The sequence below is a fragment of the Arachis hypogaea genome, chromosome 5 (assembly GCF_003086295.3).
Source record: "Arachis hypogaea cultivar Tifrunner chromosome 5, arahy.Tifrunner.gnm2.J5K5, whole genome shotgun sequence".
In the NCBI taxonomy this organism is placed as follows: Eukaryota; Viridiplantae; Streptophyta; class Magnoliopsida; order Fabales; family Fabaceae; genus Arachis; species Arachis hypogaea.
In genome coordinates, this window is record NC_092040.1 from 68,410,425 (window position 1) to 68,430,176 (window position 19,752).

The 19,752-nt window shown below is 40.3% G+C and overlaps 1 non-coding gene across 1 annotated transcript; it reads right to left on the minus strand.

The window, feature by feature from the left end:
* Positions 1 to 2,465: 2,465 nt before the first annotated feature.
* LOC112804306 (small nucleolar RNA R71) lies at positions 2,466 to 2,569 on the minus strand. Its single transcript, XR_003202920.1, has one exon. It is a non-coding gene; the product is annotated as a small nucleolar RNA R71 (small nucleolar RNA).
* Between the last annotated feature and the right edge of the window lie 17,183 nt (positions 2,570 to 19,752).

Genomic DNA, 19,752 nt, shown 5'->3' on the forward strand with positions numbered 1-19,752 from the left:
GATTGAGTAGAAGCAGTAGGAGAGCAGGCGTTCTTGAGCCATACAGCATCTCCATTCGCTTATCTGAAATTCCTACCAATGAATCTGCATAAGTTTTCTATCCCTTTTTATAATCTATTCTCTTATTTCTATTTTCGAAAATCCATAAACCATTTTAATCTGCCTAACTGAGATTTACAAGGTAACCATAGCTTGCTTCATACCAACAATCTCTGTGGGATCGACCCTTACTCACGTAAGGTTTATTACTTGGACGACCCAGTACACTTGCTGGTTAGTTGAACGGAGTTGTGAATTCAAATAAAGACAATTATTGAATAAATCCATACAAGTGCAAAGAACAGTGATCACAATTTCGTCCACCAAGTTTTTGGCGCCGTTGCCGGGGATTGTTCGAGTATGGACAAATGACGGTTCATCTTGTTGCTCAGATTAGGTAATTTTCTTTTCAAAAATCTTTTTCAAAATTTTTCTTTTATTTTTCGTTTTTCTAACCATGTTTTTCAAAAAAATTAATAAAAATACAAAAAAAATTAGAAAATCATAAAAATAAAAAATATTTTGTGTTTCTTGTTTGAGTCTTGAGTCAAATTTTAAGTTTGGTGTCAATTGCATGCTTTTAAAAATTTTTTCTTGCAATTTTCGAAAATCTCATGCATTCATAGTGTTCTTCATGATCTTCAAGTTGTTCTTGACAAGTCTTCTTGTTTGATCTTGATGATTTCTTGTTTTGTGTCTTTTCTTGTTTTTCATGTGCATCTTTGCATTCATATTTTTCATGCATTAAAGATTTCTAAGTTTGGTGTCTTGCATGTTTTCTTTGCATTAAAAATTTTTCAAAAATATGTTCTTGATGTTCATCATGATCTTCAAAGTGTTCTTGGTGTTCATCTTGACATTCATAGCATTCTTGCATACATTCATTGTTTTGATCTAAAAATTTCATGCATTGCATATTTTTGTTGTTTTTCTCTTTCATAATTAAAAATTCAAAAAATCAAAAAAATATCTTTTCCTTATTTTCCTCCAAAATATCGAAATTTTGGGTTGACTTGGTCAAAAATTTTTCAAAATTAGTTGTTTCTCACAAGTCAAGTCAAAATTTCAATTTTAAAAATCTTATCTTTTCAAAATCTTTTTCAAAAATCATATCTTTTTCATTTTTTTATAATTTTCGAAAATTTCAAAAAATCTTTTTCAAAATATTTTCAAAATCTTTTTCTTATCTTTATATCAAATTTTCGAAAATTAGCTAACAATTAATGTGATTGGTTCAAAAATTTGAAGTTTGTTACTTTCTTGTTAAGAAAGGTTCAATCTTTAAGTTCTAGAATCTTATCTTGTATTTTCTTGTTAGTTGAGTCTTTTTAAAAATTAAATCTTTTTCAAAATATCTTTTTATTAAAATTTTTTATCTTATCTTTTTATCTTTTATCTTATCTTTTTCAAAAATTTTATCTTTTTCAAAATTTGATTTCAAAATATCTTATCTAACTTCTTATCCTCTTATCTTTTTCAAAACTTAATTTCAAATCTTTTTCAATCAACTAACTAACTCTTTGTTTGTTTCTTATCTTTTTTAAAACCACCTAACTACTTTTCCCTCTCTAATTTTCGAAAATTCTCCCTCTCTTTTTCAAAAATTCTTTTTTGTTTTAAATTTTAATTTTAATTATATTTCATCTTTAATTTTCGAAAATACTAACCCCTTTTTCAAAAAAATTATTTTCAAATTTTTTTTCTCCCTCTCTCTTCTCTTCTTCTATTTAATTAATTAATTACTAACACTTCTCTTCACCTCTCTTCATCTAAAAATCCGAATTCTTCTTCATCCTTCTACCCCTTTCTTTTTCCACTAACATAAAGGAATATCTATACTGTGACATAGAGGATTCCTCTTTCTTTTCTTGTTTCTTCTCTTTCATATGAGCAGGAACAGGGAAAAAGGCACTCTTGTTGAAATTGATCCAGAACCTGAAAGGACTCTGAAGAGAAAATTAAGAGAAGCTAAATTACAACAATCCAGAAACAACCTTTCAGAAATTTTCGAACAAGAGAAGGACATGGCAGCCGAAAATAATAATAATAATAATGCAAGGAGAATGCTTGGTGACTTCACAAAGCCAACATCCAAGTTTGATGGAAGAAGCATCTCCATTCCTGCCATTGGAGCCAATAACTTTGAGCTTAAGCCTCAACTAGTTGCATTAATGCAACAAAACTGCAAGTTTTATGGACTTCCATCTGAAGATCCTTATCAGTTTTTAACTGAGTTCTTGCAGATCTGTGAGACTGTAAAGACGAATGGAGTTGATCCTGAAGTCTACAGACTCATGCTTTTCCCTTTTGCTGTAAGAGACAGAGCTAGAATATGGTTGGATTCACAACCTAAGGATAGCCTGGACTCCTGGGATAAGCTGGTCACTGCCTTCTTGGATAAATTCTTTCCTCCTCACAAGCTGAGCAAGCTGAGAGTGGATGTTCAAACCTTCAAACAAAAAGATGGTGAATCCCTCTATGAAGCTTGGGAAAGATATAAGCAGTTGACCAAAAGATGTCCATCTGACATGTTTTCAGAATGGACCTTATTAGATATATTCTATTATGGTCTCTCTGAATTTTCGAAAATGTCATTGGACCATTCTGCAGGTGGATCTATTCACCTGAAGAAAACGCCTGAAGAGGCTCAAGAACTCATTGACATGGTTGCAAACAACCAATTCATGTATACCTCTGAGAGGAATTCCGTGAATAATGGGATACCTCAGAAGAGAGGAGTTCTTGAAATTGATGCTCTGAATGCCATATTGGCTCAGAACAAAATGTTGACTCAACAGGTCAACATAATCTCTCAAAATCTGAATGGATTGCAACATGCATCCAACAGTACTAGAGAGGCAGCTTCTGAAGAAGCTTATGATCCTGAGAACCCTGCCATGGCAGAGGTTAATTACATGGGTGAACCTTATGGAAACACCTATAACCCATCATGGAGAAATCATCCAAATTTCTCCTGGAAGGATCAACAGAAGCCGCAACAAGGCTTTAACAATGGTGGACGCAATAGGCTGAGCAATAGCAAGCCATATCCATCATCTTCTCAGCAACAGACAGAGAATTCTGAACAAAACACTTCTAATTTAGCCAATATAGTCTCTGATCTGTCAAAGGCCACTTTCAGTTTCATGAATGAAACAAGATCCTCCATTAGAAATTTGGAGGCACAAGTGGGCCAGCTGAGTAAGAAAGTCATTGAAACTCCTCCCAGTATTCTCCCAAGCAATACAGAAGAGAATCCAAAAGGAGAGTGCAAGGCCATTGATTTAATCAAAGTGGCCGAATGCACTAGGGAGGAGGAGGACGAAAATCCTAGTGAGGAAGACCTCCTGGACATCCCTTAAGCAAGAAGGAGTCTCCTATTAAGGATCCAAAGGAATCTGAGGCTCTTACAGAGACCATAGAGATTCCATTAAATCTCCTTCTGCCATTCATGAGCTCTGAAGACTATTCTTCCTCTGAAGAGGATGAAGATGTGACTGGAGAGCAAGTTGCTCAATATTTAGGAGCTATCATGAAGCTGAATGCCAAGCTGTTTGGTAATGAGACTTGGGAAAGTGAACCTCCCTTGTTCATTAGTGAACTGGATACTTGGATTCAGAAAACTCTACCTCAAAAGAAACAAGATCCTGGCAAGTTCCTAATACCTTGTACCATAGGCACCATGAGCTTTGAAAAAGCTCTATGTGATCTGGGGTCAGGGATAAATCTTATGCCACTCTCTGTAATGGAGAAGCTGGGGATCATCGAGGTACAACCTGCTTTGTTCTCATTGCAATTGGCAGATAAGTCAGTGAGGCCTTTACATCCCTGCTGATTTCATAATCCTAGACACTAGGAAGGAAGATGATGAATGCATCATCCTAGGAAGACCTTTCCTAGCCACAGCAGGAGCTGTGATAGATGTCAATAGAGGTGAGTTAGTCCTTCAATTGAATGGGGACTACCTTGTGTTTGAGGCACATGGCCATCCCTCTGTGACAGAAGAGAGTAAGCAGGAAGAGCTTCTCTCAGTTCAGAGTCAAGAAGAGCCCACACAGTCAAACTCTAAGTTTGGTGTTGTGAGGCCACAACCAAACTCTAAGTTTGGTGTTCAGACCCCATATCCAAACTCTAAGTTTGGTGTTGGGACCACACTAACATTGACCTGATCACCTTGTGGCTCCATGAGAGCCACTGTCAAGCTATTGACATTAAAGAAGCGCTTGTTGGGAGGCAACCCAATTTTATTTATCTAATTTTATTTTATTTTGTTTCTTTGTTATTTTTGTGTTTAATTAGGTACATGATCATGAGGAGTCACGAAAAAATCAAAAAAATTAAAAACAGAGTCAAAAACAGAAGAAAAAATTTTTCACCCTGGCAAGTCTTGGCCTCTCTAGTCAAATGAGTAAACAACATCCCTTTCGGCTTGGTATTGTTGGCATCCATAACCCAAGTAGCCTCTGGTATCCCAATAACAGTCCTGAGTGCCTCGTAATCGAAGGTCATACTGTGTATGGCTAACTCAGCCTGCTGATGGGCACACAACTCATCCGAGACATGCCTGCACTGTAGTGCCTCCTCAATGGCAGTCTCAGTGATCATAATTTCCCTACCCCTCACCTGAACCGAATCTAATGTCGGACGGAAGAAGTTACAGTAGAATTCCTTCACCCAAGAAACATTGATATCCCCCAAATCTCGGTCAACAAAGTCAATGCCCAAATCAATGATCCGACCGGAAATGGAACGTCTCACATCCATTGGGAGAAGTAGCTTCTTCTCAATGTTGAGCTTTGTAGTCCGATATTTAGAAAACCGGAGCTCACAGTAGAGATTCGGGAATTTTTCAGGATTGGTTGAAGGTAACTGCTGATTCTCTTTGTCCACATCATTTAAAGAGTTATTGGCATAATTCTTATATGTGGAAGGAAGAGAAGGGGTAGAGTGTTTTCTCTTTTTGGAGGTAGTGGCTATGGCTTTGCCTTTGTCAGACATCCTGAAAAATATGATAGGATATATAAGACATTTAGCAATTAACAAATAAAGCATGTTCAGGAGACAAATGACAAAAAGAAACAACCTTGATGTTGCAAAAGTGAACAAATGAACCAAAGAAGCAAGTTCCATTAAAAATAACAACTCATATTCACAATGCAAGAATATCATCATAATTTTGAAAGAATTGTTAAAGAGTAAGCAGAAGTTAGATGGTTAAAGAAATTAATGAGGTTAGAAAAATGGATTAGAATATGATGATATTTATGCAAAATGAAAAGAAAAGTTGTGGTTCAAGTTCACAATGAGAAATGTAAATCGGGGGAGTCAAAGAGGGACGGAATGTTGCCCAAAATTGAATTAAAGACCAAAATGAATTAATTTCCTTGAAAATCGGGCAGCATTCCGGCTTAAAATTGGACGTTCCCGGATAACAAATTAGCACAATTAGCGCAGAGAACAACATCAAGTAAGTACAGCAACAATGGTATATTAATCAGGCAGCATGAGATGCACAAAATCAGTCCAAGAGCAGCATACAACTTCAAATAAACAGATAGCACATAAGCACATACGGAGCACTTATCAGGCCTAGAATCCTCTATCCAGCCCTAGCTACCTAACCGCAGTTATTTCTATCTAACCTAACATGCAAAGTTTGAATTGAAACTAACTAACATGCAATTTACTAACTAGCATACATGAAGCAGTAAAAAGAAAACAGAAAAGAATACAGAAACGGAGCAGGAACCTGGGAGCGGGGGAAACAGTAATGGAAGGGAAAATGAGAAAGAGATGAGCCCAAGAACTGCGCCGCCGTGAATGGTGGTCGGAAAGACCAGCAGCGGCGGTGAATGGTGGTTCTGCCGGAGGAGTGAGGAACCGAGGGAATGAATGAGAGAGAGAAAGAGTGAGAGGGGATAGAGCGGGAGGAGAGAGAGTGAGATGGGCTGCCGGCGGCGAAGATGAGGTGGTGGCGGTGAGTGTTCGGCGGTGAGACAGAGGAGGAGAGAGATGAGACTGAGTTGGTGAAGAGGAGGGAGGGAGTGAGAGAATGGGAGAAAGAGGGTTGTGGGTGAACAGTGGTGGTCACGGTGGTGGTTAATGGCGCTGCTGTGGCGGGCGTTGGAGGTTGAGAGAAGGAAGAAGATGATGGGGGTTGAGGGGGTGAGTGCGCGACTGCGCAGGATGCGTCGCGCATTAGGGTTATACCAAATTTTGAATCGACGCGCGCGCGCACCTTGCGCGTCCGCGTCTATGAAGAAAACTCGGAACCTACGCGTGCGCGTACACTGCGCTTACGCGTGGATGAGAAATATAGGAAGGTACGCGTGCGCGTACATTGCGCGCACGCGTGCATGAGGTTGGGCTAGAGGCATAGAGTTGGCCCAAGGCAGGCCTAACTCTCTGGAGAATGGCCCGGAAGTTGCACCATCAGATCGGCGCGCACGCGGCATGTGCGCTTCCGCGTACATTGTTGAGGTATGATTCGGCGCGTTGGCGCGACGTGCACGCTCGCGCAGGTTGAGTTGAGCCTGGGGCCTAAAGCTAGCCCAGGGACGGCTCAACTCTCTGGAGTTTGGCTCAAAGACCTGCAGCAGCGAATCGGCGCGGACGCGGCATGTGCGCGTCCGCGTGCATGTTTACGCTATTAGAAACGGCGCGCGCGCACGTTGTGCGCGTCCGCGTGGGTCGAGTTGGGTTGGAGGCGTGATATTTGCCCAAGGGAGGCCCAACTCTCGGGTGTTTGGCTCGTGGTGCATCCACAGGAGGACGCGTGCGCGTACATGGTGCGCTCGCGTCTATTCCCCCCCTTTTTTTTTTTTTATCAGAGACAAATTTCTGGTGCTCCCCTTAGTGTTCACAACTCTTATTCACTCATCTATCATACAATTCACAAAAATGCAATTTTGACATTATGCATCTACTACTAAACACAACATGCATATGACTAAGCTAACAATTAAATTGTACAAACAAATTTGTATGAAACATCTACCTACAATGGTAACTCAAATCACTTATTAAATGAATGTAAAAGATTTGGAAAGAGTTTACCATGGTGGGGTGTCTCCCACCTAGCACTTTTAGTTTAAGTCCTTAAGTTGGACATTTGAGAAGCTCTTTGTCATGGTGGCTTATGTTTGTACTCATCCTTGAATCTCCAAGGATCCATGCTCCTCAATTGGTTGATAGAATTCCCAACCATTTTTATTGAGCTTGGGCAGATTTCTACCCAAAATACGAGTCCCCATATTTGGTCTTCACATATCGAACCGGGATCCCATATCTTATTTTCGCATCCGTCCGTTAGTTGAGTTCCATGATTTTGTCGGATGGGTGGTTGATATAAATGTGGTGGATACACGGAATTCTCTGTACTCCAACAATGCTTCCTCCTAGATCCATACAAAGTGATCCTTCTCCCAACATCATCCCTATACCTTGAGGTCTTGACCTTAATGAACCTAACACCTACTTTCCAACCGCTACACAACTCATTCTTACTTTTAATTCCACAAAGAGTTCTAAGTTGACCATCATTTTCAATCAAACCATATTCAAGTGAGAAATTAAAGCTTAGGGATAGAGACTTTACCCACTTAAATGTTGTGTTGGATGGTGGCTTGGGGAAGAGGGCTTCCCCACACTTAGACAATACAAGATCTACCTCTTGGTGCTCCTCTTTGGTTGTTTCCACCTCTTCATAAGCTTCTTCAAGTTTAACCTTTTCCCTTTTGTTACATGGCTTGGTGTTGACATATTGTGTCATGGGCGGTGATTCAACTTTGGACAGGAATTCATCGATGAATGAATTCATCTCTTGATCAACCTCTTCATATTCTTCAATTTCAATATACACCATACCATTTTTGTCTTCATGTCCAATGGGAGAGGATTCGATTGTAGATAGGAATTCATCCATGATTGAATCCATCTCTTGATAAGCTTCTTCCGAGTCTTCAATGTTGGTATGCCTTGGAGGTTGCGCACCCTCCTCAACATCAATTTCAAACTTCTTGGAAAAATGTTCTATGATGCTACATTCCCATGGACTTTCAACATCTCCTAGGTCTTCAACCACTTCTTCCTTTTCTTCAATGATCATAGGCTCCTCCAATTGTTCCAACACAAAATGGTATCCTCCATCCCCCACCGAATCTTCCAATTTCTCCTTCATGCTTTGTTCTTCTTTTGACTTCTCGCATGGGATCATGGGAGTACCTTGAGCGTTCAAACATCGGTAGGCTAAGGTGGACACTACCTTGGTCAAGTTGGTCACAAACTCAAGTGTATCCCGCTTCATGGCTTCTTGTCCTTGAAGTAACAAAGTGAGAGAATCGTTTATTGGCGCTTGTGGTGGGTAAGAAGGATCATCATTTTGGAGAGAGGGTTCATAATAGAAAGGTGGTTCTTCTTGGTAAGGTTGTGGAGATGGTGTGTATTGAGGTGGTTCTTTGTAGTGATCTTGATAGGGTTGTGGTGGTTCAAAAGGTTCTTGCTCATAATGGTCATAAAAATATGATATGGATGGTTGGTCATATGATGGATATGGATCATAGGAAGGTGCTTGGTATGGAGAGGCTTGTGAGAATGGTTGCGGCTCATGTTGAGGATATGGTTCATAGGCATATGGTGGTGGTTCTTGAAAATCACAAGGTAGTTCACCATAGCCATTGGGTTGGTATGCATCATAGGATGACTCTTCCACATAGTGCATTGGTGGAGGTTGTTGCCATGAAGAGTGATCATATGCATATGGCTCCTCCCACCTTTGATTGTTCCATCCTTGATACACCTCCTCATTGAAGCTCTCATTACCTACAACACAATTAGAACCAAGCTCATAGCCAAAGTGAGAATTCATGGTGGAAAGGGAAAATGAAAGTCTACACTAGCAAATAAAGCAAGAAGCAAGATATTTACACTATTCACATATGTACAACAACCAATAACACAACACCATTGCATTCCCCGGCAACGGCGCCATTTTGACGAATAGATTTTTGACGGTTTAGAATTTCACTAATGAAATCTCGTTGTAAAGTATAGTCTCTAAACCAAACAATAATCCTTTCGTACAAAAAGTTGTTTGTCACTAGTACAAACCCCTAAATTTATAAACCGAAGTATTGGACCTCGGGTCGTTCTCCCTAGGAATTACAATAGAGTGTCTTGTTATTGGTTGTGAGTTATTTTGGGGTTTTGATATGAAGCATGAAAGATAAATGGCAAGAAAGTAAACTAAGGGCTAAAAAGGTCTTGGCAAGGGTTGGTGGTCAAGGATCTCTATCCTAATCACTAACCACAATATGAGAATTGGCAAGGATTAATCTCATTAAATCATCCTCTAACTAGTAGTAAAGGAAAGTCAAATGAGCTATATCAATCCTAGTCCATAAGTCCTAACTCTCCACTAATTCAATTAGTGAGAACTAGAGTCAATGGCTCCCAATCATCAATCTCTTGGACATTAGTAACTCAAGAGGTCCTAAGTTACCTTTCCAAGCCAAGAGTATAAAATCCTACTCTAAAATCCAACCAAGCATTTCATCAAACACTTGGAAGGCATAAAAGGAAAACATAGTAAATCAACAACAAGAACAAAATCTAACAACAATTATTTCAAAGACTTAACACAACAATCAAGGAAATCACAATTATCATGAATTACCTCAAATTGCATTATTGAAATGAAACTAAAGAACAACAATCTATCCAAAACAAAATGAAGAACTACAATTATAGAAACACATAACTAGAAAGAGAGAGAGATGAGAAGATTGAGAATTGACAAGGGAAAATTGAATCAAAGCATGAATTAAACCTAGATCTAAGAAGAGAGATTAACCTAAACCTAATCCTAATTCTAATTCTAGAGAGAAGTGAGAGCTTCTCTCTCTAGAAAACTAAACTAAAACTAATCCTAGTGTGTGTGTATGTGTGTATGAACATGTGTTGTCAATCCCCTTCAATCCTTGGCTTTTATGTGCATTTTGGCGCCAAAGTTGGTTGCTGAAACCTCTCCAAAATCGCCAGGCACGTGTTACATAAATGAAGTCATGTGCCAGCATCGGCGCGTGCGCGCATGGTACGCGTGCGCGTCCTTGGACTGTTTCGCAATGTGCGCGCGAGCGCCTTGTGCGCGTACGCGTGCACGGCCTGGATCAGCTCTTTGGCTTTTAGTGCTTCTCTCCACTTGCATGCTTCCTTCCTTGCTTCCTTTGATCCATGTCTAGCCTATTTCATCCTGAGATTACTAGCAAACACATCAAGGCATCTTATGGAATCAAAGAGAAATTAGAATTCATCAATAATAAGGCTTAAAAAGCATGTTTTTACACTTAAGCACAAATATGGGAGAGATAACAAAACCATGCTAATTCATAGGCTAAATGTGACAAAAGGTTATCAAAATACTCTAAATTCAATACACAACAAACCGTCAAATTGGGGTTTGTCAACCTCCCCACACTTAAGCCTTAGCATGTCCTCATGCTAAAATTAGAAGGAATTAAAGGTGATGACATTTAATGAATGCAACTAAACTATATGAGTCCTATCTAAATGCAACTACCTAGAGCAAATGTAAATGCTTAGTTCAAACACATCAAATTGCCAAGAGAGCATGTGTAAGCACAAGGGCTAGGCAATAGGAATTAATTCCAACCACAATTGTATTGAATCATCAAAAAGAATTTAAACTTGCAAGAATATAGATAATATAGGTGAACACATGTGATTGAACTTTTGAACCCTCACCGGATATGTGTATCCGCTCTATTCACTCAAGTGTTTAAGGGTCAATTCACTCAATTCTCTTCTAATCAAGCTTTCCAAAATTTGATTTTCTTCTAACAATCAACATTTATTCAATGCATGCATACACTCATCATGAGGTCTTTCATTTAGGTTGTAATGGGGTTAGGGTCAAGGTAGGATCATTTATGGTTAAGTGGGCTAATATTTGAATCTTTGATTAGCATAGACCTTCCCACCTAACCTATATAATGACCTATACAAATTCAAACTACTCTAACTACCCATTCTTCACTTTTTCTTACATATTCATGCATCCTTATTTAATTCATAACACCTATGCATTGATTTCTTTTTATTGACTTCACTTTGGGGCATTTTGTCCCCTTTTTATTATTTTTCTTTCTTTTTTTCTTCTTTTTTTTTTCTTTTTTTTTCTTTTGTTTCCTTTTATTTTTCTCATTTTCACTTTTATTTCTCTTTTTTTTTTCTTTTGTCAAACTATATACAAAAGCATCAATGCATAAGGTTTATTCATTTAATCAATACATGAGTATGTACCCAATTCCTAAACATGAAAGTGTACTACCCCTTTTATCTCATCCAATGTTCCCAAGCCTCACCAACTTTGAATAATAAACACTCTCACTAGCCTATGCTAATCAAAGATCCAAACAAGGGCTTTTCATTGGTTTTCCGCCTTAGGCTTGTAATGAGCTAACTTGAGAATAAGTTGGTTAAGCATAGGCTCAAAATTGGCTAACAATGGAGAATAAAGGGTTGGCTATTTGGGTAAGTGGCTAATGAAGTAATGGCCTCAATCATATAAATGCATAAATACAAGAAATAAATGGACATATAAAATCAAGCAAATCAAGGATTACAATCATAGAAAGAGAGCAATTTCACACAAGAATGGAAAATAAGTGGTTATAAAATGTAACCACATCAATAGGCTCAAGTCTCACAAGCTTGTGTTCTTAATTCAATACATGCTTCACAAAGTATGAAATTCAAGCAAGTCTTACCAAAAATTTTCTTTCAATCAATTGGGTTGATGTCCTATATTTAAACTTCTTGGAAACTTTCACTATTTGAATAAGCATTGTTGTGATTGAAAAATTCAAAAATTTTCTTAGTTCACCCTTTCCTTTTTCAATTAAAATCAATTTTTTTTTTATCATGCAAAAAGGGTAACTAAAAGTATGATCTCTAATCACAACCACAAACTAAGAACAAAGATAAGCAAATGCATAAGGAAAACTAGGCTGAAATATCCAAAATATCTAAAATATCCAAAAGTATCAAAATAACTAAAATCAAAAATAAGCAATAAAAGTATCCCAAAGCAACTAAAAATGCATCCAACTATATACAAAATGTGCAAAATAGGATAACTAGGCTGAAAAAGTTCACCGGTTCCCAAATAGTGCTACCGGTATCCTCCCCACACTTAAAACCAAGCATCGTCCTCGATGCTAAACCGGAGGATCAGTGGGAGGTACAACGATAGGCGCAGGCTTTGACTGTGGGACCGGCTCCTCATGAATCTCCAGTGGCTCTGTAGTGGTAGGGGAATGCTGCTGAACCGGCGCCTCCGCGACCTCCTCCTGATGATCCTGATCATCAGAAGCTGGAGAGTCGGGAAGAGGGGGTAGCTCAAGGCCCTGTGCCACAAACATCTGATCTATCCGATCCAAACGGCGTCTGATATGGCGCTTCTCGCGCTCTAAAAATCGGAAAAGGCGCTGGACTAGGAGATATGTAGGCTCGGGTGCTGCTGGTGGATCAGTGGATGATGAAGGAGCTGCAGCTGTAGAGGATGATGGGGCAGCTGTAGGGGCAGAAGGTGAAGGTGTCCCCACGGGAGCTCTGGCCCGAGATCGGCGTCTAGCAACTGGCCTCTCGTGCACCCAACCTCCCCAAGGAATAATAACCTCCTTGTCATCATCATCAGGGGGCGGGGGTCGCACATCATCATCCAACCATGGCACCTCGGCTAGGGCCGCCATACTCGTGACCAAAGTAGGAAATGGGAGTAGGCCACGAATATGCGCCCGCCACATACACTGTCTGATCAGTCTAGGGAAGGAGACCTCCTTCCCCTCCATAACACACCTAATCAGTAGAAGCATCTCCATAGGAATCTCAGAAAAATGGGTGATGGGAAGGACATAGCAGGCAAAGATCATCTGCCAAGTCTTGGCCTCTCTAGTCAAATGAGTAAACAACATCCCTTTCGGCTTGGTATTGTTGGCATCCATAACCCAAGTAGCCTCTGGTATCCCAATAACAGTCCTGAGTGCCTCGTAATCGAAGGTCATACTGTGTATGGCTAACTCAGCCTGCTGATGGGCACACAACTCATCCGAGACATGCCTGCACTGTAGTGCCTCCTCAATGGCAGTCTCAGTGATCATAATTTCCCTACCCCTCACCTGAACCGAATCTAATGTCGGACGGAAGAAGTTACAGTAGAATTCCTTCACCCAAGAAACATTGATATCCCCCAAATCTCGGTCAACAAAGTCAATGCCCAAATCAATGATCCGACCGGAAATGGAACGTCTCACATCCATTGGGAGAAGTAGCTTCTTCTCAATGTTGAGCTTTGTAGTCCAATATTTAGAAAACCGGAGCTCACAGTAGAGATTCGGGAATTTTTCAGGATTGGTTGAAGGTAACTGCTGATTCTCTTTGTCCACATCATTTAAAGAGTTCTTGGCATAATTCTTATATGTGGAAGGAAGAGAAGGGGTAGAGTGTTTTCTCTTTTTGGAGGTAGTGGCTATGGCTTTGCCTTTGTCAGACATCCTGAAAAATATGATAGGTGGTGGACGAAATTGTGATCACTTGTTATGTATTTATAAAGGATGTATACTCTGAGGGCATTGTTTATTTTCTTCACAATCTCGTTCAACTAACCAGCAAGTGTACTGGGTCGTCCAAGTAATAACCTTACGTGAGTAAGGGTCGAATCCACAGAGATTGTTGGTATGAAGCAAGCTATGGTCACCTTGCAAATCTCAGTTAGGCAGATTAAAATAGTTTATGGGTTTTCGAATAATTAATAATAAAAAGAAGAAATAAAAAAAGGGATAGAACACTTATGCAGATTCATTGGTAGAGGTATCTTTTAAGTATATACAGCTGCTGCATGGCTCAAGCACGCCTGCTCTCCTACTGCTTCTACTCAATTCTTCTTACTCCTTTCCATGGCAAGCTTTGTATAGGGGTTCACCATCAACTGTGGCTACTTTCATTCCTCACGGGGAAATAACCTGTGCGGCTGTCACTCGCACAGCTAACCAGTCTGGAGGCATCACCCATGGCTGATGGCTACATCCCATCCTCGCAGTGAAAACTATGCAAACGCACTCTGTCACAGTATGGCTAATCACCGGTTGGTTCCCGCTCCTACTGGAATAGAATCCCTCTTTTGCGTCTGTCACCAACGCCCAGCAGGTTAAAGTTTGAAGCACGTCACGGTCACTCATGATCGGAATCCTACTCGGAACACCACAGACAAGGTTGGACTTTCCGGACTCCCAGGATCCTACTCGGAACACCACAGACAAGGTTGGACTTTCCGGATCCAGATGAATGCCGCCAACTATCTAACTTATACCACGAAGATTCTGTTGGGGAATCTAAGAGATACGCATTCAAGCTCTGTTGCATGTAGAACGGACATGGTTGTCAATCACGCGCATTCATAAGTGAGAATGATAATGAGGGTAATCTGACTCATCACATTCATCATGTTCTTGGGTACGAATGAATATCTTGGAATAAGAATAAGAGAGATTTGAATAAAAGAAGATAGAATTTCATTAATACTTGAGGTACAGCAGAGCTCCACACCCTTAATCTATGGTGTGCAGAAACTCCACCGTTGAAAATACATAAGCAAAAGGTTCAGGCATGGCCGAATGGCCAGCCCTCTCCATGATCAAGTGACCGAATCAAAAAGACTAAGAATGGTCAAAAGATGGTCAAAAGATGTCTAATACAATAGATAAATGTCCTATATATACTAGACTAGCTGCTAGGGTTTACATGAGTAAGTAATTGATGCATAAATCCACTTCCGGAGCCCACTTGGTGTGTGCTTGGGCTGAGCTTGATGAATTCACGTGCTAAGGCATATCTTGGCGTTGAACTCTGAGTTATGACGTGTTTTGGGCGTTCAACTCCGGATCATGACGTTTTTCTGGCGTTTAACTCCAGACAGAAGCGTGTACTTGGCGTTTAACGCCAAGTTACGTCGTCATTCTTCGAATAAAGTATGGACTATTATATATTGCTGGAAAGCCCTGGATGTCTACTTTCCAACGCCGTTGAGAGCGCGCCAATTGGAGTTCTGTAGCTCCAGAAAATCTATTTCGAGTGCAGGGAGGTCAGATTCCAACAGCATCAGCAGTCCTTTTGTCAGCCTTCTTCAGAGTTTTGCTCAAATCCCTCAATTTCAGTCAGAATTTACCTGAAATCACAGAAAAACACACAAACTCATAGTAAAGTCCAGAAATGTGAATTTAACATCAAAACTAGTGAAAACATCCCTAAAAGTAGCTTAAACTTACTAAAAACTATATGAAAACAATGCCAAAAAGCGTATAAATTATCCGCTCATCACAACACCAAACTTAAATTGTTGCTTGTCCCCAAGCAACTGAAAATCAAATAGGATAAAAAGAAGAGAAAAGTCCAAAATATCAATGAATATTAATTTAATTAGATGAGCGGGACTTGTAGCTTTTTGCTTCTGAACAGTTTTGGCATCTCACTTTTTCCTTTGAAGTTTAGAGTGATTGGCTTCTCTAGGAACTTAGAATTTCAGATAGTGTTATTGACTTTCCTAGTTAGGCATGTTGATTCTTGAACACAGCTACTTTATGAGTCTTGGCCTTGGCCCTAAGCACTTTGTCTTCCAGTATTACCACCGGATACACAAATGCCACAGACACATAACTGGGTGAACCTTTTCAGATTGTGACTCAGCTTTGCTAAAGTCCCCAGTTAGTGGTGTCCAGAGCTCTTAAGCACACTCTTTAGCTTTGGATCACGACTTTAACCACTCAGTCTCAAGCTTTTCACTTGGACCTTCATGACACAAGCACATGGTTAGGGACAGCTTGTTTTAGCCGCTTAGGCCTGGATTTTTAATTTCCTTGGGCCCTCCTATCCATTAATGCTCAAAGCCTTGGATCCTTGCTACCCTTGCCTTTTGGTTTTAAGGGCTATTGGCTTTTTCTGCTTGCTTTTTCTTTCTATTTATTTTTTTTTCTCCACTTTTTTTTTTCACTGCTTTTTCTTGCTTCAAGAATCAATTCATGAATTTTTCAGTTCATCAATAACATTTCTCTTTGTTCATCATTCTTTCAAGAGCCAACAATTTTAACACTCATAAACAACAAGATCAAAAATATGCACTGTTCAAGCATTCATTCAGAAAACAAAAATTATTGCCACCACATCAATATAATTAAATTAAATTCACTAATAATTTCGAAAATTATGTACTTCTTGTTCTTTTGAATTAAAACATTTTTCTTTTAAGAGAGGTGAAGGATTCATGGAATTATTCATAATCTTTAAGGCATGGTTACATACTAATGATCATGAAGTAAAGACACAAAAACATAGACAAACATAATACTTAAAAACCGAAAACAGAAAGAAAATAAAGAACAAGGAATGAATCCACCTCTTAGTGGCGTCTTCTTCTTGAAGTACCAATGATGTTCTTCAACTCTTCTATGTCCCTTCCTTGCCTTTGTTGCTCCTCTCTCATAGCTCTTTGATCTTCTCTTATTTCTTGGAGAGTGAGGGCGTGTTCATGGTGTTCCACCCTTAGTTGTTCCACGTTTTGGCTCAAGTCTTCTAAGGAGGTACTGAGTTGCTCCCAATAGTTGTTGGGAGGAAAGTGCATTCCATGAGGCATTTGTTGATGAACTTCCTCATGTTCTCCTTGAGGGCCGTGAGGAACTTCCCTTGTTTGCTCCATCCTTTTCTTGGTGATGGGCTTGTCTTCTTCAATGGAGACATCTCCATCTATGATAACTCCGGCTGAATAACATAGATGGCATATGAGGTGGGGGAAGGCTAGCCGTGCCATGTATGAAGGCTTGTCAGCTATTTTGTAGAGTTCATTGGCTATGACTTCATGAACCTCTACTTCCTCTCCAATCATGATGCTATGAATCATGATTGCCCGATCCACAGTAACTTCAGATCGGTTGCTTGTAGGGATGATGGATCTTTGGATGAACTCCAGCCATCCTCTAGCTACAGGCTTGAGGTCCAGTCTTCTTAGTTGGACCGGTTTGCCTTTGGAGTCTACTCTCCATTGGGCGCCTTCCACACAAATGTCCATTAGGACTTGGTCCAACCTTTGATTGAAGTTGACCCTCCTTGTGTAGGGGCGTTCATCACCTTGCATCATGGGTAGATGAAATGCCAACCTCACATTTTCCGGACTGAAATCTAAGTATTTCCCCCGAACCATTGTGAGATAGTTCTTTGGATTCGGGTTCATACTTTGATCATGGTTCCTTGTGATCCATGCATTAGCATAGAACTCTTGAACCATCAGTAATCCGACTTGTTGCATGGGGTTGGTTATGACTTCCCACCCTCTTCTTTGGATCTCATGTCGGATTTCCGGATACTCATTCTTTTTGAGCTTGAAGGGGACCTCAGGGATCACCCTCTTCTTTGCCACAACATCATAGAAGTGGTCTTGGTGGCTCTTGGAGATGAATCTCTCCTTTTCCCATGATTCGGAAGTGGAAGCTTTTGCCTTCCCTTTTCCTTTTCTTGAGGAAACTCCGGTCTTGGGTGCCATTGATGGTGAATGAAAAATAAAAAGCTAGGCTTTTTACCACACCAAACTTAAAATTTGCTCGTCCTCGAGCAAAAAGAAAAGAAGAGTAGAAGAAGAAGAAGAAGAGAATTTGGAAGAGAGGGAGAGAAGTGGGTTCGGCTATGTAGAGAAGAAGGGGTTATGTTGTGTGAAAATGAAGAAGAAAAGGGAGGTATTTATAGGGAGGGGGGGTTAGGTTTCGGCCATTTTGGGTGGGAATGGGTGGGAAATTGAATTTGAATGTAATGGGGGTAGGTGGGGTTTATGGGGAAGAGGAGGTTGATGTGAATGGTGCATGGGGTAATTGGGAAGAGAAATTGATGTGATTGGTGAAGGGTTTTGGGAAGGGTGACATTGAAAATGAGATTTGGATTAGGAGAGTGTGAATAGGATTAAAAGAAAAGGTGGGTGGGGATCCTGTGGGGTCCACAGGTCCTGAGGTGGGGATCCTGTGGGGTCCACAGGTCCTGAGGTGAAAAGAAATACCATTCCTTCACCCTATAGGCGTGTAAATTGCCTTCATGCACCATTCTGGCGTTCAAACGCCCATTGGTGCATGTTCTGGGCGTTAAACGCCCATGTGATGCTTGATTCTGGCGTTGAACGCCAGTTTCAAGCTTGTTTCTGGCGTTCAGCGCCAGATTGTCCTCTGCGTGCGCATCCTGGCGTTAAACGCCAGGATGTTGCTTGTTTTGGGCGTTCAGCGCCAGGAAGATGCTCTGTTCTGGCGTTGAACGCCCGCCAGATGCATCTTCTGGGCGCTGAACGCCGGCCCGTGCGTCCTCCAGGGTGAAAAATTTTTTCTTCTGTTTTTGACTCTGTTTTTAATTTTTTTTTTATTTTTTTCGTGACTCCTCATGATCATGTACCTAATTAAACACAAAAATAACAAAGAAACAAAATAAAATAAAATTAGATAAATAAAATTGGGTTGCCTCCCAACAAGCGCTTCTTTAATGTCAATAGCTTGACAGTGGCTCTCATGGAGCCACAGAGCAATCAAGTCAATGTTGTCTAGTCCCAACACCAAACTTAGAGTTTGGATATGGGGTTTGAACACCAAACTTAGAGTTTGGTTGTGGCTTCACAACACCAAACTTAGAGTTTGACTGTGTGGGCTCTTCTTGACCTTGAACTGAGAGAAGCTCTTCATGCTTGCTCTCTTTTGTCACAGAGGGATGGCCATGTGCTTGAAACACAAGGTATTCTCCATTCAATTGAAGGACTAACTCTCCTCTGTTGACATCTATCACAGCTTCTGCTGTGGCTAGGAAAGGTCTTCCTAGGATGATGCATTCATCATCTTCCTTCCTAGTATCTAGGATTATGAAATCAGCAGGGATGTAAAAGTCTTCAACTTTTATAAGCACGTCCTCTACTATCCCATGAGCTTGTCTCACTGACTTATCTGCCAATTGTAATGAGAACAAGGCAGGTTGTGCCTCAATGATTCCTAGCTTCTCCATTATAGAGAGTGGCATAAGGTTTATCCCTGACCCAAGATCACACAGAGCTTTTTCAAAGCTCATGGTGCCAATGGTGCAAGGTATTAAGAACTTGCCAGGATCTTGTCTCTTTTGAGGTAGAGTTTCCTGAATCCAAGTATCCAAATCACCAATGAACAAGGGAGGTTCACTTTCCAAAGTCTCATTACCAAATAGCTTGGCATTCAGTTTCATGATAGCTCCTAGATATTGAGCAACTTGCTCACCAGTCACATCTTTATCCTCTTCAGAGGATGAATAATAGTTAGAGCTCATGAATGGCAGAAGGAGATTTAATGGAATCTCTATGGTCTCTGTGTGAGCCTCAGATTCCTCAGGATCCTTATTAGGAAGCTCCTTCTTGCTTGGAGGACGTCCCAGGAGATCTTCCTCACTGGGATTTTCGTCCTCCTCCTCCCTAGTGCATTCGGCCATGTTGACTAAGTCAATGGCTTTGCACTCTCCTTTTGGATTCTCTTCTGTATTGCTTGGGAGAGTACTGGGAGGAGTTTCAATAACTTTCTTACTCAGCTGGCCTACTTGTGCCTCCAAATTTCTAATGGAGGATCTGGTTTCATTCATGAAACTGAAAGTGGCCTTTGACAG